At 42.3% G+C, this 20,584-nt stretch overlaps 1 long non-coding RNA gene across 1 annotated transcript in view; it reads left to right on the top strand.

Moving 5' to 3' along the window:
* Positions 1–18,465, top strand: part of LOC140713986 (uncharacterized) — a 44,438-nt gene extending 25,973 nt beyond the window's left edge. Inside the window, exon 5 of the long non-coding RNA XR_012095798.1 lies at positions 18,316–18,465. This is a non-coding gene — a long non-coding RNA (uncharacterized lncRNA). The remainder of the gene's footprint in view (positions 1–18,315) is intronic.
* The last annotated feature ends 2,119 nt before the right edge of the window (positions 18,466–20,584 follow it).

The raw sequence follows: 20,584 nt of genomic DNA, 5'->3' as shown, positions 1-20,584 counted from the left end.
CAGAAACTGGCATTGGTCTTCCCATACCAGGCTGCAAAGCAGCCAGTCAGCACACTTTCTACCACACATCCATAGAAGTTTGACAAGGCTTTCTTTCTTTTTGTAATTTATTTTTTTATTGAAGTTCATCATCAAACAAACATTTCCATAAGATGTATTTCAGACATTGTACATACATATCATATAATCATATATATCACAAATTTCCACAAAGTATTTATCTGAGTATGTACAAGTAGGGAGTGATCTATTTTTTACAACATGTTCATTGATTTGTGAGAATAAAATCAGGCCTATGAGGCATTATGTAGTTAAACCATTGTTCCCAGTATGAATCAAATTGTCCAAGGTTTTCAATGTCAAACCTCTGCAGACTCCTAAGGAAGTAGAGCCACTGTCATGCCTTCTTCAAAATAATATTTACATAAGGGGTCTAGGAAAGATCCTCTGAGATAGTGACACTCAGGAATTTAAAGTTACTGATGATCTCCACCTCTGAAAATTTGAAGATTACTGGCTCATGGACCTTTGGTTTCCCTCTCCTGAAGTCTACAACCAGTTCCTTGGTCTTATTGACATTGAGTGAGAGGGAGATTGTTGTTAATACACCACTCAGCCATGTTTTCGATCTCTCTCCTGTATGCTGATTCATCACCCACTTTGATACAGCCCACAACGGTGGTGTTGTCAGCATACTTGTATACGGCGATGGAGCTGCACTTAGCTACATTATCATAGGTGTACAGTGAGTATAGCAGGAAGCTAAGTACATATCCTTGCAGTGCTCCTGTGCAGATAGAGATTGTGGAGGAGATGTTTTTGCCAATCTGAACTGACTGGGGTCTACAAGTGAGGAAATCTACTGAGACCCAGGTCTTGGAGTTTACAAATTAGTTTTGAGGTGGTGATGGTGTTAAATGCTGAGTTTTAATCAATGAAGAGCATCCTGATGTATGCATCTTTGCTGTCCAGATGTTCCAGGGTTGTGTGAAGAGCCATTGAGATAGCATCTGCTGTAGACCTGCTGCTTTGGCAGGCGAAATGGAGCTGATCCAAGTCGCCATTCAGACATATGCTTCAACATTAACCTCTTCTCAAAACATTTCCTCACTGTGGATGTAAGTGCCACTGGGCGATCTTCATTGAGGTGGGTTACTACACTCTTCTTGTGCACTGGTACAATTGACACTTGCTTGAAGCAGGTGGGTACCACATTCTGCTAGAGTGAAAGGTTGAAGATATCCGTGACTACACCATCTGGTCGGCACAGGTCTTCCGTACTCGGCCAGGTACTCCATCCAGACCGGATGCTTTCCTTGGATTCTCTCTCTTGAAGGCAGCTGCATGTCATCTTCAGAAACTGAGGCCAAAGGATCACCGGGAGACATGGGTGTGTGTGATGGTTCCTCCCTGTTGTGGTGGTGAAAGCGAGCATAGAAGGCATTCTCATCTGGAACTGAAGCTCTGTTGTCCTCCAGATTGCAAGATTTAGCTTTGTAGGAGGTTATGGCATTCAAACCGTGCCACACCTGTCAAGCATCCCTTTTTGACTCCAGTCCAGTCCGGAATCTCCACTTTGCCCGAGACATGGCTTTCCAGAGATCGCACCTGCACTTCTTGTAGCATTCTTGATCTCCAGACTTGAATGTCTCTGATCTGGCTCTCAGGGGATTCTGGATTTCATTGTTCATCCAAGGGCTTCTGATTGGGGAAAACCATGAATGGTTTTGTGGGGACACACTCATCCACAGCTATTCAAATTAAGTCTGTAATGACCTTGGTCCATAGATGAGTTCGTCAACCCAGCCCAGTCCACTGACTCAACGAAGTCCTGTAACCGTTCCTCAGTCTCCTTTGACAAGCTCTTAGTTGACTTGATCTCTGGAGCCTTGCTCTTTAAGCTCTGTCTGTATGCAGGTAGTAGGAGTACAGCTAAATGGGCCATCTTACCAAAATACAGTCTCGGGAATGAATGATAGGCATCCTTTATCGTAGTGTGGCGGTCATCTAGTGTGTTGGGACCTCTGGTGCGACAGGTTACATGCTGGTGACAATTGAGCAGGATTTTCTTCAATCAGGCCTGGTTAAAGTCACTGACTATAATTTGAAATGTGTTGTGATGGGCCGTTTCTTGTTTACAAACATCATTGTGCAGTTTCGTGAGTGCTTGCTTATAACTGGTGACTGGAAGTACATAAACTGCAGTCAGCATCATGAGCGAGAACTCCCAAGGCGAATAGAAAGGTGTACATTTAATCAATAATTGTTCTAAGTCAGGGGAACAAGAAGCCTACATAACCCCAATGTCAGTGAGAATTGACTAAAAAGCATACGCTGCCAGCTCTTTCCTTATCAGAATTTGAGGTTCACTCCATTCTGAAAATAGCAAAACCTCCTGGTCAGATAGTGGCATCTGGCGTGTTCGCTGTTAAGTAAGTCTCAATGCAATGAACAATTGATGTCTACCTCATCTCCCTTTGATACAACAGCCTTGCTCTGAGTTTGTCAATCATACTTCACTAACAAAATGGTAGGCAGAGGAAGCCTCGTCCTTCTGTTCTTCAGCCTGATTTAAATCCCACTACTCCTGCGCATTTTTGGCCTTGGCCTTGGTATTGACCCTTAAAGATGCTGGGCTTAACTGCTCCCCAATTAATTGTCAAACGTGAGATCTGAAGATCATTGATGTAATTTCATTGTCCCTTGCTAAGAGGAAATGTACATGCTGCAGATTGCAGCAGAAGTTGTTCAAAAAGAGTATATTTAAGAAAAAAACTGGTACAAATTCCTGCAGCCCACAGAGATGCTGATGTAGACCAGAGCCATTTTACTGTCTTATGACTAAGTCCAAGGAATTGATTGTGGACTTCAGGAAGAGGAAGTCAGGAGAACACACAGCAGTTCTCATTGAGGCGTCAGCAGTAGAAGGGGTGAGCAGCTCAAAGTTCCTGGGCAACAACATCTCTGAGGATCCTTGCTGGCTCCAACACATTGATGCAATGTGAAGAAGGTATGTCTGTGTATATACTTCATTAGGAGCTTGAGGACAGTTAGGGGTCACCAAAGACCCTTACAGATTTTTATAGGTGTGTGATGGAGAGGATTCGAATTGGTTGCATCAGCTCCAGGCACGGAGGCTCCAAAGTGCAGAAATGAAAGAGGCTGTAGAGAATTGGAGCCTCGCTCAGCTCCATCACGTGTATAATCTTCCCCTCCGCAGAGAATATCTTCAAGAGGCTTCCCCTTAAAATTCAGAAAGAAACTTCAAAAGTGTGAAGCAATGACCCCAGCCATCCTGACTACTTCAGTGACATCAGCAACCTACAGTAGACGCCTCACAGCGGTACAAACATTGTCTCAGCAAAATTAGCCAAATCCAATAAAAGAATAATGAATCAACATCAACCTCCAGCGTTGAAGCTCTAGGTTCCTCACTCGACTCAGGTGGGTGGGTTGCATTGTCCATCTGACTCAGACCAGTCTCTTGACAGGAATTCTTCTCTAAGCTCTATTATGGCAAGGAATTACCCAGAGGACAAATAAAATCAGAAAGAAATCTCAAAATCTCTTTGGGGGAAGAAAAGTCCTCATTGATTCTTGTGAATATATCTGAACAAAGAACATTTGGGAAAGTGCTGAGAACCTCATAGCTCTTCATTATCAGCCTACAGCAAAAACGGTGAAAGAAACTTACCATTACCCAATTTACCAACCAACCTATCCTGGCCCATGTATGGCACAGTTGGTGGGTCCCACATTGGCCTTATCAGTCATAGGAGCTATTCATCCTTGATGCAAAAGATCAACTAGAAACAAAAAGGTGTTCAAATACCCAGGAATTAACAATATTTAGTGACATAAATATCAGGCTTCTTTGATATGAGAAGTGTGGCAAACTGGAAGATTTTAAATTTGTTTTAGATTAGGTATAAGACAGGGGTGTCAAACTCATTTTAGGTCACGGGCCGGATTGAGCAAAATGCAGCTTCATGCGGGCCGGATCAGTCGGACGCGTGCGAACGCAGCTTTCGTTGCCTCCATTTTTTCAGCCTGCTCTCATGTGTCTCAGTCTCTGCTATAACTACAAAGTGTTTCACTTTACAAATTCCGTTTCTTATGAAGAAGACTGCCGAGCAAGACTGCCGAATAAACACTAAAAACCCTGAAAACCTGGTACCTGAATAAACTCAGCATTAGCCATATCATATGCCATAGGCGCTTCGATTACTGGGGCCAGCTTTAATAGTAATTAGATATTATCTCGCGGGCCAAAGATAATTCCACCGCGGGCCGGATTTGGCCCACGGGCCTTGAGTTTGACATATATGGTATAAGACATTGGAAAAATGTTCAGTGAAAAATATTGAGCTATTCAAGTCCTACTGTTGCAATATCGAACATGATTTCTTTACAGCCTTCAGAGAATTTGAAGAATGAGCAGATTCATCAATAGAGACTTACCATTTGTCCTTGTAGCAACCGGTGATGTGCCAGTTCATGATGACCCATAAGAGATCGAAGTTGTGGTGAAGTTCAATGACGTAGGGTAGAAAATTTATGGGATATTTAAAAAACAACTTGCTTTTCACGTCAACCATTTGTCAAAGCAGACTGAAGACCAGAGAAGTTCAAACATGATCAAGTAACTAGAAGCCACATTGCTAAATGACTTCACTTAATCACATAGATCTCAACATCTGGTTATTTGATTTGATTGTGAGAGCCTGGCACCTGTCACAGTACACCATAAAATCCCTGCTGGCAAAGAACAATAAAGAAAGAAGATTTTAAAAGAAGGATAAGTAATCCACCTTTGTGTTATATACATAAATGTATCCTGGATTATGCTTCAATGTAGAAACACTGAGATGACATCCATACACTTCAAGAGCTTTTCCCTTGTAATTTATTATGTGCTTTCGGCTCTGGGATATGTTATTACCTTGTAAAAACTGAAAATTCTGAGTTCCCGTGTAACTTATAAATCCTTTAATCAGTTACTCTAAACATGGTTAAAGTTTGTTAGATAGAATTTTTTAAAAAAAAGCTATTCTACTGCATTCTTTGTGTGAATATGTTCTGAAAGAAGGAGAGGGCTGGTGGAAAAGGAAACAATTATATCAAGCATTTTGCAATTTAGGGATACCAAAAGCACATTATAACCAATCAAATATTTTGTGAAGTATAGGCACTTACATAATGTAGGAAATGTGGTGAGCAATTTGCCAATGTAATAATTATGAAATCATGTCACATGTGATATATGTGCCAACTTTTCAAGAGCTATAGAACTGGTCCCACTTTTCTGCTTTTTACTTGTAGCCCTGAAAAATTCTCCTTATCAAATATATTGTACATCCAATTGACATCAAAGCCTATGAGTGTATTTGTTTTCCTATCTTTTCAAGTGCTATATTCCAAGTTGTGACTTACTGGATTGCAAAAAAAAAACCCTCTCCCCTCCAATCCTTACCCCCACCTCACCCCAAATTGGATATTTCTTGATCCAGTTAATATAATTTCCCATCTACTGGTCACAAAATTTTCTTGACATGGATAATTTCTACATAATTACCACAACAAAATCCTTCATGTTAAATTTCCCCCTTTTCCCCTTCAAGTGACTGGGTAATGTACTATATATTTGAGATACACACACACAAAATGCTGGAGGAACTCAGCAGGTCAGGCAGCATTGATGGAAATGAATAAACAGTTGATGTTTCAGGTCTAGTCCCTTCACCAGGACTATAGGTGCTGCTTGACCTGCTGAGCTTGTCAGACAGTCATAGGGTTATAGAAAAATGCAAAGAAACAGGCCCTTCGGCCCATCAAGTCTGTGCCAAATTATTTAAACTGCCTACTCCCATTGACTTGCACCGGGACCATACTCCTGCCATCCACATGCCTATCCAAACTTCTCCTGAATGTTGAAACTGAGCTTGCATGTGCCACTTGCACTGCCAGCTCACTCTACACTCTCACAACCCTCTGAGTGAAGAAGTTTCCCCTCATGTTCCCCTTAAAATTCACCCTTAACCCATGACCTATCCATCTTCAGTGGGGAAAAGAAACTGCTTGCATTCACTCTATACCCCTCATAATTTTGTATCCCTCTATCAAATCTCCCCTCAATCTTCTACGGTCCGAGGAATAAAGTTCTAACCTATTTAATCATTCCTTATAACTCAGGTCTTCCAGTCCCAGCAACATCCTGGTAAATTTTCTTTGTTCCTCCAGCATTTTGTCTGTTGCTCTGGATTTCAAGCATCTGCAGAATCTCTTGTGTATACTTGAGTTAAATATGTGCAGACAAAACATATTTGAATGTGTACTACAGGGAAACCGATTCCATTCAATGTTTGCACTGAGCTCCATCAAAAGAAGTCTCAACTGTAATGCAATCACTTTTCAATCTCAATGCTGAGTTTGGAGAGCCATCTGCAATACACCTGCAATTTTGTTTCAAGTCTTTAGAAATCATATAGAACAGGAAAATGGCCATTATAAAGTAGATTTTTTTTTGAAGGACAAAAAGTCAGAAGCATAAAACAAGATGCTTGAGTGAATGCCGCAGGTGACTTTCAGTGACGATTGAGAGAACAAAGCTTGCAGCTGTACAAATTCAACAGATCTATCTACTTTAAGGCCGTATTAAAAATATTTAAGTTACAAAAAATGCTTCCAACAAAATAACCTCTAGATTCACAATCTGCCAAATTACAGGATCCACATGGAAAAATGACTGTCTTCTGTAAGGGTTTTGGCAAGAAATTTCAGCCTCTAACAGCTGTTACATAGTGTGAGGTGGTTGGTGAGAAATGAACACTTAACCCTTGACTGGGTATTTCAATTTATCAAGGACACACTCCTCAAGTCCCTCTACTACATCTCTACATGTGATATGTTAAAATGATTAATAGCATCTGGAAATAAATTGAAGTGTACAGATATTCCATGTACTTTCAAAGACTTTGATATCTTTTTTTTAATCATTAAAGTAGGATACTTGCAAAGACTTCACACCCTCATAAAAATAAATTAAAACAAAACATGTCCTATTTTCAAAAAAGCCATAAAATTGCTGGGAAAAATAACTGAACCTCAAGTCTGTTCAATCACTATAAGCCACAGATTTTACAAGTACGAATGTACCACTAAACAAAGTCATCAAAAGGCATATTAGCTAACGTCATTCTGATATGCCACTTTCCAATGGAAATGATTCATCCTCTTCAGTTTATTCAGTTTTGGCATCGAAGCAGAAATGAAACATTAATGCTTATTGTGTTAGAGAAGTAAAGATTATTGTAGAGTTTTTAATCATTCTTACTTTACTCATATTTTTTCTTTTGCAATAAATCTTGATTTATGGTCATAAAATGTGTTGATATTTGGACTTTCCCAATGTATTTCATAGAAATGTGTTGATATAGTGCAATTAAGTTAAAATTGCATGAAATCCAATGTAGGGTATTGCATCATTCTGACTGAGCAGATTTAGTGCTTATGAATTAAGAGATGACGTTCTTCTCCCATATTCACTGCTGAGGTAAGTAATACTTTTATTTTGGATAAAGCATCTTTGCAACACATGAAAAAAACTAGTCCTCCAATGGATATTTTAAAGTAATAGTTTGTCTGCACAAGGGGAAGCCTCCTGTAAGCAGGAAACCTTTAAAGAAAGAGTATTTTTTATTAGGAGATACAGCATGATAACAGGCACTCCCAGCCCTTTGAGTACGTGCCTCCCAGTTATACCCATGTGACCAATTAACCTACTAACCCGTGTGTTTTTGGAATGTGGGTGGAAACCAGAACACCTGGAGGAAATCAATACCGTTGGAGAGAGAGCATACAAACTCCTTACAGACAGTGGAGGGAATTGAACCCAGATCTCCGGCACTGTGATTGCATTACGCTAACCATTGCACTACTGTGCCGCCCCCCCCCCCCCCGTGTAAAGGATGGTGCAGCAGTTAGCTCTGACTCCAGTGATCTGGGGCCAATCCTGACCTCCAGTGCTATCTGCCAGGAGTTTGCGTTAAAACCCCATGAGTGCTTGAGTTTCCTCTAGGTACCCCTTTTCTTCACCCATATCTTGAAGATGTCTGATGGGCTAAATTGCACTTTGCCTTGTGCAAATGGGTGGTTGGGGAACTAGAGGGAGTTCATGGGCATGTGAGAGAGAAGGAACTGGAATCGGAATTGGTTTATTATTGTCATATATACCAAGGTTCAGTGAAAAGACGGACTTGCATATTGTTCACACAGATTAAAGCATTACACAGTACGTTGAGGTAGAACAAGGTAAAGTGCCAAAAGAATGCTGAATAAAGTGTAACAGTTGCCGAGAAAATGCGGTGCAAGTACACAATAAAGGACAAATCCTAACCAGGTAGAATATGAGGAAAATGGAAGGATATGGACATTGTGTAGGCAGAGTGGATTAGTTTAACTGGCCATTTGATTAAAAAAGCAACACACAGAAAAATAATCTTCTTCAGGCATCTGGCATCTTTCCCCTTCCTTCTCAGTCCTGAAAAAGGGTCTCGGCCCAAAATGTCGACAGTTTACTTTTTTCCATAGATACTGCCTGACTTGCTGAGTTCCTCCAGTGTCCTGCTCGTGTTGCTTTGGATTTCCGGCATCTGCAGACTTTCTCCTGTTTGTGATTTGATACTAATTTAACTGGGCTGAAGGGTCTGTTCCTGGGCTGTACTGTTCTATCTACTACTGTGAGGTTGAAAATCCTGATGAACCACTTAAAAGTCCTATAACAGCAAGGTAGCAGCTGTCCTTGAGCCTGGTTCAGGGTTTTTTAAAATCTTCTGCTTGATGGAAGAGGGGAGAAAAGAGAATGTTTGGGGTGCGTGGGGTTTTTGATTACGCTAGCTCCTTTACGAAGGTAGTGAGAGGTGGGAAATGACACCGGCGCAATTGTCACTTCTGAGAGCCAGCGTGCACCTGATAGGCAAAATTGCCTCTTTCTGTGGAATAATACCTTAGTATAAGAAGAAGAAGAAGAAGAAGAAGAAGAAGAAGAAGAAGAAGAAGAAGAAGAAGAAGAAGAAGAAGAAGAAGAAGAAGAAGAAAGCCCTTAACTCTGAGTGCAGTCATCGGGACACCGCCGTGACAGCGTTTTTATAGCAGGCTTTCTTGTTTTTACAAGGCCGAGTTGCTAGCTCGACGCTCAACCCAGCGCGGATGGAAAGCATGCAAGGGGGATGGCTGGATTTGAACTCGGGTGTCCTCTCCGAAGTCCGGCGCTGATGCCACTATGCCACCCGTCGGCCAACCTTAGTATAAAACCACAAATAAAAATATACCGTTATGACATTCCCTTGCCTCCTCAGGGATCATTTTGCTTTTCTGATTCATTGTTTATCCTGAGTTCTCCTTCAAACTGTTCAGCTCAAAATATATTTGTAAATATTGCATCTGCATCCTCCCATTGTAGAGCAAGCAAATTTCACTGTGATGAGCAATAAATTACTTGCTCACAGTGTCCAACTTTGTTAGGTACCATCTATACTTTAATAAAGCAGCTACTGAGAGTATGCTCACGGTCTTCTGCTGACGTAACCCCTCAAGGTTCGATGTGTTGTGTATGCAGAAATGCTCTTCTGTTGTAACACATGGTTATCTGAGTTACTGTCACCATCCTGTCAGCTTGAAGCAGTCTGGCCTTTCTCCTCCGAGCTCTCTCACTAACAAGGTGTTTTCACCACCAGAACCGCTGCTCACTGGATATTTTTTCTGTTCTATGCACCATTCTCTGTAAACCCTAGAGGCATCGAGTGTGAAATTCCCAGGAAATCAGCAGTCTGTGATATAGCCAAATCATCCGGGCTGGCACCAACAATCTTTCCACAGTCAAAGTCACTTAGGTCACATCTCTTCCCCATTCTGATGTTTGGTCTGAACAACACATGGACCTCTTGACCATGTCTGCATGCTTTTATGCATTGAGTTGCTGCCACATGATTGGCTGATTAGATATTTGTATTAATGTGCGGCTATGCAGGTGTACCTCATAAAGTGGCCACTGAGTGTATATAATATGAGTTACTAATTAGTTACAACATCCCTATGTTATCAATTCAGTTTATACTACAAAGGACTGCTAACCAGATTAGTAACTCTGTCCATATTCTTGACCTGAACTGTCGATAATTCCTTTCCCTCTACAGATACTATTTGTTGCGCTGTGTTCCTTCCAGCTGTTTGTTTATTTCTGCTTCAGATTCCAGCATCTGCAATCGTTCGAGTCTTCAGTTATCAGTTTTCCACATTATACATGCTCATACATATTGCAAGTCATCCCATCACGATTTAAAAGAAAACACTAATATCTTGGCAAGGATTGGACATATTGTTGGATAAAGAAGATGCTGATGGAATAAAGATGACAAAATATCAGCGAGTGAAACTGGGGCAAACTGTCCTTTTTTAATTGGGTGAATTGATATGTATTCCAGTAGTGGTAGAGGTTTAACATGGTTAAATATGGCTGTAATTATTTGAGGGTAATAATACAATTAATAATTGCAACATAAGGAACAATAAATCAGTAATATTATGAATATTTAACAATCTGATTTTTCCAAAGCAATGTTCCAAATCCTTTGCTACCAAACTATAGGCACTGTCATTTTTAAGTGTTCTTATTACTATAGAAATAAGCCAATGAGAAACATGTGTCTCACAAGGCTTACCCAGAACTACATGCTCACAGATTTAACATGGTACAGCTGTTGGATGTAGCTCCATGCAGACTTTTATTAAACACTGGGGCCTGCAAGTTATGGTGTGTGAATATTAAACTAAATAGGTTAATGACTGACTAAAATATCACTCAGAAGAATTTCATACAAAGGTGATAAGTGTTTGTACTCTAATTGGAATTCGGCATATTTTCAAAGGAGTTTTTTTTTCATCAACTAGTTATTAGACAAGAATAATTTCTACCATATGGTAGCTCCGTGTTGATTGACACGCTTATCCACTGGTTTATAAACCATTAGTTAGAGACTGTGGAGTTGAAACTCCTTTGGGGTGGTTTGTTCTAGCATAAGCCACAGGATGTACCCACCCATGGCCCCCGCACCAAAGGATGTTGAAACGTGCAGGAGAGGAAGGCAACAAACTGGGCTGAACAGGCATGACCGTGGTGGCGGGGGGTGTGGGGGAGAAGATGGTGGAACACTGCTTCCAAAGAGGCCAGGTTAATAAATGAGTGTTGATCGGGTTTTAATGGAAACGAAGCTACTCCTTCTGTCATGAGGTTGCTTCTAATTCTTCCCTGACCTGTGTCAAGCTGGGATCATTCCCAGATAGAACAGGAATTTTTTATGGGTCCTGAAAGAAGGTAGGGGCACCGAAAGCCATGGTTTAGAGTGTCGCCCTAATTTTACATTGATAGCTGGGCAGCGCCTGCAACCTCACGAGCCTTTTATCCCTGTGAATTAGAACTCGACAGAAGAAATAAGGTTGTGATACTTCTAGTGAGGTACATCATTTAATGCCTGAAAAGAGAGTCTCATGCTGCTGTGTGTCTTTTCGTTTCACCGTGATGCCTAGGCATTATATACACCAGAGATTAAGCAGATGCTGGAAATCCAGAGCACTTCACACAAAAGGCTGGGAGGATCTCAGCAAGCTGATCAGCTGAGTTTACTTCAGGATTTTCAGTGTATTGCCGAGGGCAGGATTTCACAGACTTTTTTACGCTATGAACCCCTATCATTAGCTGAGGGGTCTGTGTGGACTCCAGGTTGGGAACTCCTGGTCTAGGGATTATTCTATGTTTGACACTGTACAAATGTGGCTTTAAGGATATTGTAGCATGGCAAGAAGCATACAAGATGTATCACAACTTCGATGGTCAGATTAGTAACTGAAATGAAGAATTATCAATTAAATATGCAATGGAGAAATGCAAATTCATCATAAGTAACATAATTTAGTCAGAACGAATGTGAATGAAAATACAGCAAGCCTTAACTTCTTGAAACAATTCATACTGTGACTGTAGCAAGGTTAACAGGTTGGTGAGGAAACATCTGTAATACGCACAAGAGAATCTGCAGATGCTGGAAATCCAGAGTAACACACACAAAATGCTGGAGGAACTCAGCAGGTCAGGCAGCATCTATGGAGGGGAATGGAGTGCTGAGACCCTTCATCAGAACCTCCAATATAATTCAGCGAGCTAAGCAATCTCCATTGTTCTCCCTCCTGGCATTTATCCTTGCAAGTGCTACACCTTCCCCTACACCACCTCCATCATTACCATTCAGGGCCCCAAACAGTCCTTCCAGGTGAGGTGACACTTCACCCGTGAGTCTGTTGGAGTCATCCACTTTATCCAGTGCTCCCAGTGTCGCCTCTTGTATATTGGTGAGACCCAGTGTAGGTTGGGACACCGCTTCACTGATCTCCTACCCCCCGTCCAGTCCACCAGAAAAAACAGGATCTCCCATTTTAACTCCCCTTCCCATTCCCATTCCAACATATCAGTCCATGGCCTCCTCTACTGTTACCATGAGGCCACACTGAGGTTGGAGGAGCAAAACCTTATATTTTGTCTGGGTAGCTTTCAACCTGATAGCATGAACATCGATTTCTTGAACTGGGTAATGGCCCCTCCCCCTTCATCATTCCCCATCCCCTCTTCCCTGTCTCACCTGATCTCCTTGCTTGCCCATCACCTCCCCCTTTTCTTTCTTCCATGGCCTCCTATTAGATTCCCCTTCTCCAGTCCTGCATCTCTTTCACCAGTAAACTTCCCAGCTCTTTACTTCACCCCTCCCCCCTTCCAGTTTCACTATCACCTTGTGTCCCTCCCCCACTTCCTAACTCTGACTCCACATCTTTTATTCTCCAGTTCTCCTGAAGTGTCTCGGCCCGAAACATCGACTGTACTCTTTTCCATAGGTGCTGCCTGGCCTGCTGAGATCTTCCAGCATTTTGTGCGTGTTGTCTGCACAGTTTTTTTTCTGAGTGCTAACGGTGGGGTGGATTTCTGACTCTTGATTCTGCTCCAGTTTCTGGAAAGGGAAGGATAAATCCATTTTACTGAAGAGCTGTTCGATGGTCAATATAGCAATGCTTACAGTTTACAGTTACTGTTCTATAGATTTGCTAAGTACGTCCACAGAAAAAGAATCTCAGGGTTGTATGCAGTGACATGCATGTACTCTGATAATAGATTTTACTTTTTGAACTTCAGCTTTGATACACCGCCTTACAGTTGCCACCAATCCTTCCTGTTCTGCCTCTGGTTCAGTATAATCATTCTATTTTGTATATGCATAATACAATGTCATGCCTCTTCAGCCAATCTGTTTCCTTCTCATTAGATTTCCTTATCAGTGGTTTCAGAGATCTGTGACACCTGCAAGCAGAGCCCCAGCATAATCTTGTGCCTTGACTGTTTTGTCTACAAAGGCCAAGACCATAAGACCATAAGTCAAGTTTACTGTCAGATTGAAGTGTCATTGGGGTGTGGCTGGGTGGTCAAAATATGCAATCAGAGAGACACACAGCAGAGGGAAAAACCCTTTCACCCATCAAGTCTGTACTGACCATCAATCTCCCACATACTAGAACACAGAGCAATGACCTGTCTCACAGCTTGATGCTCATGGGGGGGATTAGGAAGGACACTACTGCTGTGCTTCCTATTCAAAGTAAAGGGATTTCATCTACTTTTTCTTTATTTTTCCCTAGCCTGAATGAACATGGGTTTGTGAGTTTTGGACGAGCTTTTAAACAATACAAAATTTGGAAAAGGGAGAGAATTCCACGTGGCTTTTTAACAACATTGGCAATCATGCCAAGCTTAAACAGTCTGTTGGGTACAGTATAGGACTCAAAGATGCTGGTGGTGTTATCAATGACCTCAAAAGCACAATAAATTACTCAAAGGTCCGCTTGTTTTGTGGGCTGTTGGTTGGGGTGTGTGAGTGTAATCCTCCTTACCAATGCGTAGCTTCCCAATGGAAGTGTGAACTCACAGCTTGGCATTCATCTTCCAGAATCTTCTAAGATGTAAAGAGTGGGAAGGGAATTTACAGGGATGGTTCATGGGTTCTATTTAATACCAGAGAATGTATACAGTATACAACCTGAAATTCTTACTCTCCGCAGCCATCCACAAAACAGAAGGAAAAGCCCAAAGCGTGAATGACAAGGAAATGTTAGAACCCGAAAGCCCGTCCCACTCCCATGCACGAGCAACAGTCCCTCACCACCCACCCTGTGAGGAATAACAAACCCTCAGAGACCATGATCCATCAAAAACTACTGTTCACCCCTACAGTTTGATGTGCCACAGTCTCGCTCTCTCCCTAACAAGGGACAGAGGGATATCCGCTCCTGCCACAGCAAGAGGGAGACCAACAGCTCGCTGTTTCGATGTTAGTTTGCATCATTGCTTATTTTGGCAGCCGTGTACCCTGCTCTCTCGACGTTCTGATCTCAGCCGGCGACACCGGCAAGGCATCGGTTCTTCCACAGGGCCACACCCTAAAGGTGTCCCCATCTTCCAGGCCGCTTGGTGAGCTCAAAGCGCAGGGACCCACCACCATGAAGAACCACAGTTTGAGTGCAGCTGTAGATCGCCGACTCCAATGTGACCCCAGACACCTTGAAAAAGGAAAGAAGAGACATTAGAGAGAAGAACTCAAACTGTTGTGCAGATGGACTGGGGCAAGTCACCCTCGTGCCATTTCTAGCAACTCCCACATGAGGACCTGAGTTATAGGGATAGGTTGAATAGGTTAGGTCTTTATTCCCTGGAGCATAGGAGAATGAGGGGTGATTTGATGGAGGTATATAAAATAATGAGTGGCATAGACAGGGTAAATGCATACAGGGTTTTTCCACTGAGTTTGGGTGAGATTAGAACTCGAGGTCATGGGTTAAGGGTGAAAGGTGATGTGCTTAAGGCAAGTGATGAGCAACTTCTTCAGTCAGAGGGAGGTGAGAGTGTAGAATGAGCTGCGGGTGAAAGTAGTGGATATGGGTTTGATTTCAACATTTAAAAGAAGTTTGGATTGAAGTGATATGGAGATCAATGTTCAGGTAGGCCGATGGGTGTAGGGAGAATAAAAGTTCAGTACAGATTAGTCGGGTTGAAGGGCCTGCTTGTGTGCTGTAGTGCTCTACGATTCTAAAATCAGCATACATTGTGTAAATTGGGAGAATCAGTGTCTAATTCAGTTGCTCTACATGTGCAGTGACACTTCACTAATTCTGTGAGCCCTAGGTTAGAATTGTATATAATAAGTCTGATAGTTCCAAGTTGTAATATTTGACAATATTCTCATCAGCAACATCTTAATCTTTTGTGCATCTGTCATAATATTTTACATCCAAAATAACAGTTAACCAATCTTTTAGGAACATAACAATATATCAATATTTGCTGGTCACTTGACTCATAAAAAATATAGAACATCTGTCTAAACTTTTACTGAATCCATCCTACTTATTTACAGTGCTAATTAAATATACTAAATAATTTATCCTTGCTTCTCAAAGCCCTGGCTTGTTGCCTTACAAAACATGCAGTTGTTCTCCATCCTCACAGATGGAAGAACTAGAGCGTCTCTTGGAAGTTTTAGTCTCCTCATTATAACATTACAAGCTTCAAACTACAGATTGAAGAAATTAGTTGGAAGCACAAAGAGTTTTGCTTAGAAACCATTCCAGATTCTGACCGCTGTGCAGGAAATAAAGAATCTTTTAAGCCCTGCTTTATTTTTGATTACTAAAATACACGGTCCTTTAACTCATGCTTGCTTATATCAAAAAGATTTATGTATTTTAACATATGGCGATAATGATTATGTCTTCTGTTAGCATTACTATGAAGTTGGACTGATTCTTCTCCCTTCCCTTTCTCTCATGATCCACTTGCCTCTTCTATCTGATCCTTTCTTCTTCAGCTCTTTATCTTTTCCACCTATCACCTCCCAGTTCTCACTTCATCCCCTCTCCCACATCCACCCACCTCCTCCCTCACCTGGTTTTGCTTAACACCTTGCACATCTCTCCGCAAGCCCCCATACTTATACTTTGGTTTCTCCCCTCCCTTCTCTTCGGTCCTGATGAAGGGTTTTGGCCCGAAACTTTGACTATTTATTCTTCTCCATAGATGCTTCCTGACCATGATTTTGTGTATGTTGGTCTGCAGTTCCAGCATTTGCAGAATCTCTGGTGTTTATAACTATAAAATTGTCTGCATCTTGATGCAGTATTAATCTACTAAATACTTACTTACTTACTGCCTGTTACGCCTCTAGTACTTAGAGCAGCAATGAAAGTCTGGCAGTGTTCAGGGCTTCCCTCATTGTGTCAGTACCTTCCTCTCAGTTTCCACAACTGTCAGTCATGCAAGTCTCGGTTGGAGACTCAGGAATACAATCACACTCAAGCGTAGGACTCTTCATTGCTGCTCCGTAGCAATTTTGTTTTACCAGTCAGGGTTGTTAGCCCTGAGCTGCACCCCCAAATCCTGGAGGACTAGTAGACTACTCTTAGTCTGTCCTTTGCCCTTTGACCTGTTTGCCATGGATGACCCTACCAAAAGCCAAAGCATAAAGCCCTGACTCCAGCCAACATAGTTCTCCGGGTCATTGAGGCACACAAACCTCCAAACCCAACAACAAGGTTGTGGTCCTCTTGGAGGGATCTATTAAATAGCAGTATCCAAACTATGGCATAAACTAGTTATAGCAACCAGTCATCACACCACACCCTTATGCCTTAGGAATATAGCCATTGAACCACAGGTGGCTGACTTCAGTCAGTGTTTTCTATACAACCTTTGGTTTATTTTGGTGGGCTTGAAAACCTGAATGTGCTCCTGTTAAACCATTGACTATGAGAAATATTCAAATGAAAGGCATTGAAGATGAGATGTTTTACAGCAGAGGGGTTCTATTTAAAAGAACCAGATACAAAGCATTGCCTACATGCATGGGACACGTTGTATGTGAAATGATGTATGGCTGTTATTCAACAGTAATGCAAATGATAGCTCATTAGTTGACTTCTGATGAGCCATTTCAAATACACTCAATGGCCAATTTATTTGGTACGTCAGCTCATTAATAGAACATAGAACACAGAAATCTACAGCACATTATAGGCCCTTCGGCCCACAATGTTGTGTTGACCTACTCTAGAAGCTGCCTAGCATTTCCCTACCACATAGTCCTTCATTTTTCTAAGCTCTGTGTACCTATCTAAGAGTCTCTTTAAAGGCCCTATTGTATCTGCCACTACCGCTGTGGCTGGCAGTGCATTCCACGCACCCACCAATTAATGCAAATATCTAATCAGCCGATCATTTGGCAGCGATTCAATGTATACAAGAACTCAGGCATGATCAAGAGGTTCAGTTGATGTTCAGACCTATCATCAGAATGGGGAAGAAATGTGATCTAAATAACTTTGATCGTGGATTGATTGTTGATGCCACGTGGACGGGGTGGTTTGTGTATCTTAGAAACTGCTAATCTCCTGGGATTGTTATGTGTCATTCCAAATCTCTTGTACTTTATATTCATTCCCATTGACAATCCTGTTGCACGAAACTGCACCGATTGAATGACAGAGGTTGCATCTTCAATTTGACACTAAATACAGTACTGTGCAAAAGTATTGGGCACATACGTGTAGCTGGCATGCCTAAGACTTCGGCACAATCCTGTATTTGTTAATGTGGAGCAGAGAGCGGGCTGGTAAATCTATCGGGAGTAAAGTATGTTGGGAATGGCAAGGGCGGAGCACCGCTGGCAGGGTATGGGGCAGGTGGCAGAAAGGAGAGCCAGGGCGGTGCAGGTGCAGACATAGCAAGCTCCAAGGCATCCAAACAATCAGTTTATTGATCATTACGGAACATCTCTCTGATGCTCCCTGCTCCCTCCCCTTTGCCCAACCATGGTTCCCCTCTCCCTGCCCCCTTCCCACTCTCAGTTCACAACAGAGACCCATATCAGAATCAGGATTACTGTCATGAAATTAGGGCTTTTTTTTTGCAGCAGTACAGTGCAATACATAAAATTACTACAGTACTGTGCAAAGGTTTTTGGCACCCCAGCTATATACAGTACTTGCGCCTAAGACTTTTGCACAGTACTGCATATATAGTATAAATGCAGGAACAGATGTTGCGAAGTAGAGTGAAACTGCTCGTTCAGGGAATTGTACTCTAACATGAGTATCTGAAGCACCATTATGATTCCAACATCAAATTGAAGCAAAGCAGTACAAATTTGGATCTCTTGTTTCATTGTGTAGATATTAAACGCCAAGCTGCACAATTCAAGTTTGCACTGTACAATTGGAGTTGGCTGAGAGTGAACGAGATCATGCAAGACTGAACAGCTGCTTAATAGTCATTCATTTGCTTTGCTCAATAAATTATGATTATACTGCAAGATCATGAAATGTGTTACTTATTTTTAAATTGTTTATTGTTTAGAAAATATTAAGATGTCAACATTAAGAATGACCTGCCATTCCTGGTTTAATGTGTCCCCTGTAATGTATGCCAATGCATACAATAAATAAACAAGGAATGATTTAGAAACTAATTTTTAACCCTTACATACTGTTCGGGTCAAATTTGACCTGTTTTGATACTTGACAGCAGTAAAAACACCCTAAGTGCCAACACGAGGAAAGCTGCAGATGCTGGAAATTCAAGCAACACACACAAAATGCTGGTGGAACACAGCAGGCCAGGCAGCATCTATAGGGAGAAGCGCTGTCGATGTTTCGAGCCGAGACCCTTCGTCAGGACTAACTGAAAGGAAAGATAGCAAGAGGTTTGAAAGTAGGAGGGTGAGGGGAAAATGCGAAATGATAGGAGACCAGAGGGGGTGGGGTGAAGCTGAGAGCCAGAAAGGTGATTGGCAAAAGGGATACAGAGCTGGAGAAGGGAAAGGTTCATGGGACGGGAGGCCTAGGGAGAAAGAAAGAGGGAGGGGAATACCTGAGGGAGATAGAGAACAGGCTGAGTGATGGGCAGAGAGAGAGAACAAAAGGAGGAGGGGGAAAAATAACTAAATATGTCAGGGATGAGGTAAGAAGGGGAGGAGGGGCATTAACAGAAGTTAGAGAAGTCAATGTTCATGCCATCAGGTTGGAGGCTACCCAGCCGGTATATGAGGTGTTGTTCTTCCAACCTGAGTGTGGCTTCATCTTGACACTAGAGGAGGCCATGGATAGACATATCAGAATGGGAACAGGATGTGGAATTAAAATGTGTGGTCACTGGGAGATCCTGTTTTCTCTGGCAGACAGAGTGTAGGTGTTCAGTGAAATGGTCTCCCAGTCTGCGTCGGGTCTCACCAATATATAAAAGGCCACACCGGGAGCACCAGACACAGTATACCACACCAGCCGACTCACAGGTGAAGTGTCGCCTCACCTGGAAGGACTGTCTGGAGCCCTGAATGGTGGTGAGGGAGGAAGTGTTAGGGCAGGTGTAGCACTTGTTCCGCTTACGAGGATAAGTGCCAGGAGGGAGATCGGTGGGAATGGATGGGGGGACGACGAATGGACAAGGGAGTTGCATAAAGAGCAATCCCTACGGAAAGCAGAAAGGGGGGGAGGGAAAGATGTGCTTGGTACTGGGATCCCGTTGGAGGTGGCGGAAGTTATGGAGAATTATACGTTGGACCCGGACGCTGGTGGGGTGGTAGGTGAGGACAAGGGGAACCCTATCCCGAATGAGGTGGTGGGCGGATGAGGTGAGGGCAGATGTGAGGGAAATGGGAGAGATGCATTTGAGAGCAGAGTTGATAGTGGAGGAAGGGAAGCCCCTTTGTTTAAAAAAGGAAGACATCTCCTTCGTCCTAGAATGAAAAGCCTCATCCTGAGAGCAGATGCGGCGGAGGCGGAGGAATTGCAAGAAGGGGATAGCATTTTTGCAAGAGACAGGGTGGGAAGAGGAATAGTCTAGGTAGCTGTGAGAGTCTGTAGGCTTATAGTAGATATCAGTAGATAAGCCATCTCCAGAGATGGAGACAGAAAGATCAAGAAACGGGAGGGAGGTGTCAGAAATGGACCAGGTAAATTTGAGGACAGGGTGAAAGTTGGAGGCAAAGTTAATGAAGTCAACGAGCTCAGCATGCGTGCAGGAGGCAGCGCCAATGCAGTCGTCGATGTAGCAAAGGGAAATGCCATGTTTTTTAGATGAAATTTGATGACTTTTCCTGTAGTGACCCAAAATGCGCAGAAATGAAAATATTTAAAAATGTTTATACTTTTGTACAAGTGCCACAATTTTTTGCAGATTGAGGCTGTTCCGGGTCAAATTTGACCCGTATCTATTGAAATGGATTTTAGATCTCTGAAACATTAATTAAGGATTAATCACCCATTTATTAATGTCAGATAGGCTATTTATACATTCTAAATAGATCTGTGGTTCAAAATTTGGTATAGACACGTGTTATGAGGGAATTGTTGGGCGGGGTGGAAATTGACCTGGACCATACTGTGAAAGCATGAACAGGTCGCCTGGGTTAAACCTCAGGGGACTGATTATCTTCCCAGATCC

Source organism: Hemitrygon akajei, chromosome 20 (assembly GCF_048418815.1).
Source record: "Hemitrygon akajei chromosome 20, sHemAka1.3, whole genome shotgun sequence".
Classification (NCBI taxonomy): domain Eukaryota; kingdom Metazoa; phylum Chordata; class Chondrichthyes; order Myliobatiformes; family Dasyatidae; genus Hemitrygon; species Hemitrygon akajei.
The sequence above is the reverse complement of the archived record's forward strand: the minus strand, read 5'-3'. Positions and strand labels throughout refer to the sequence as shown.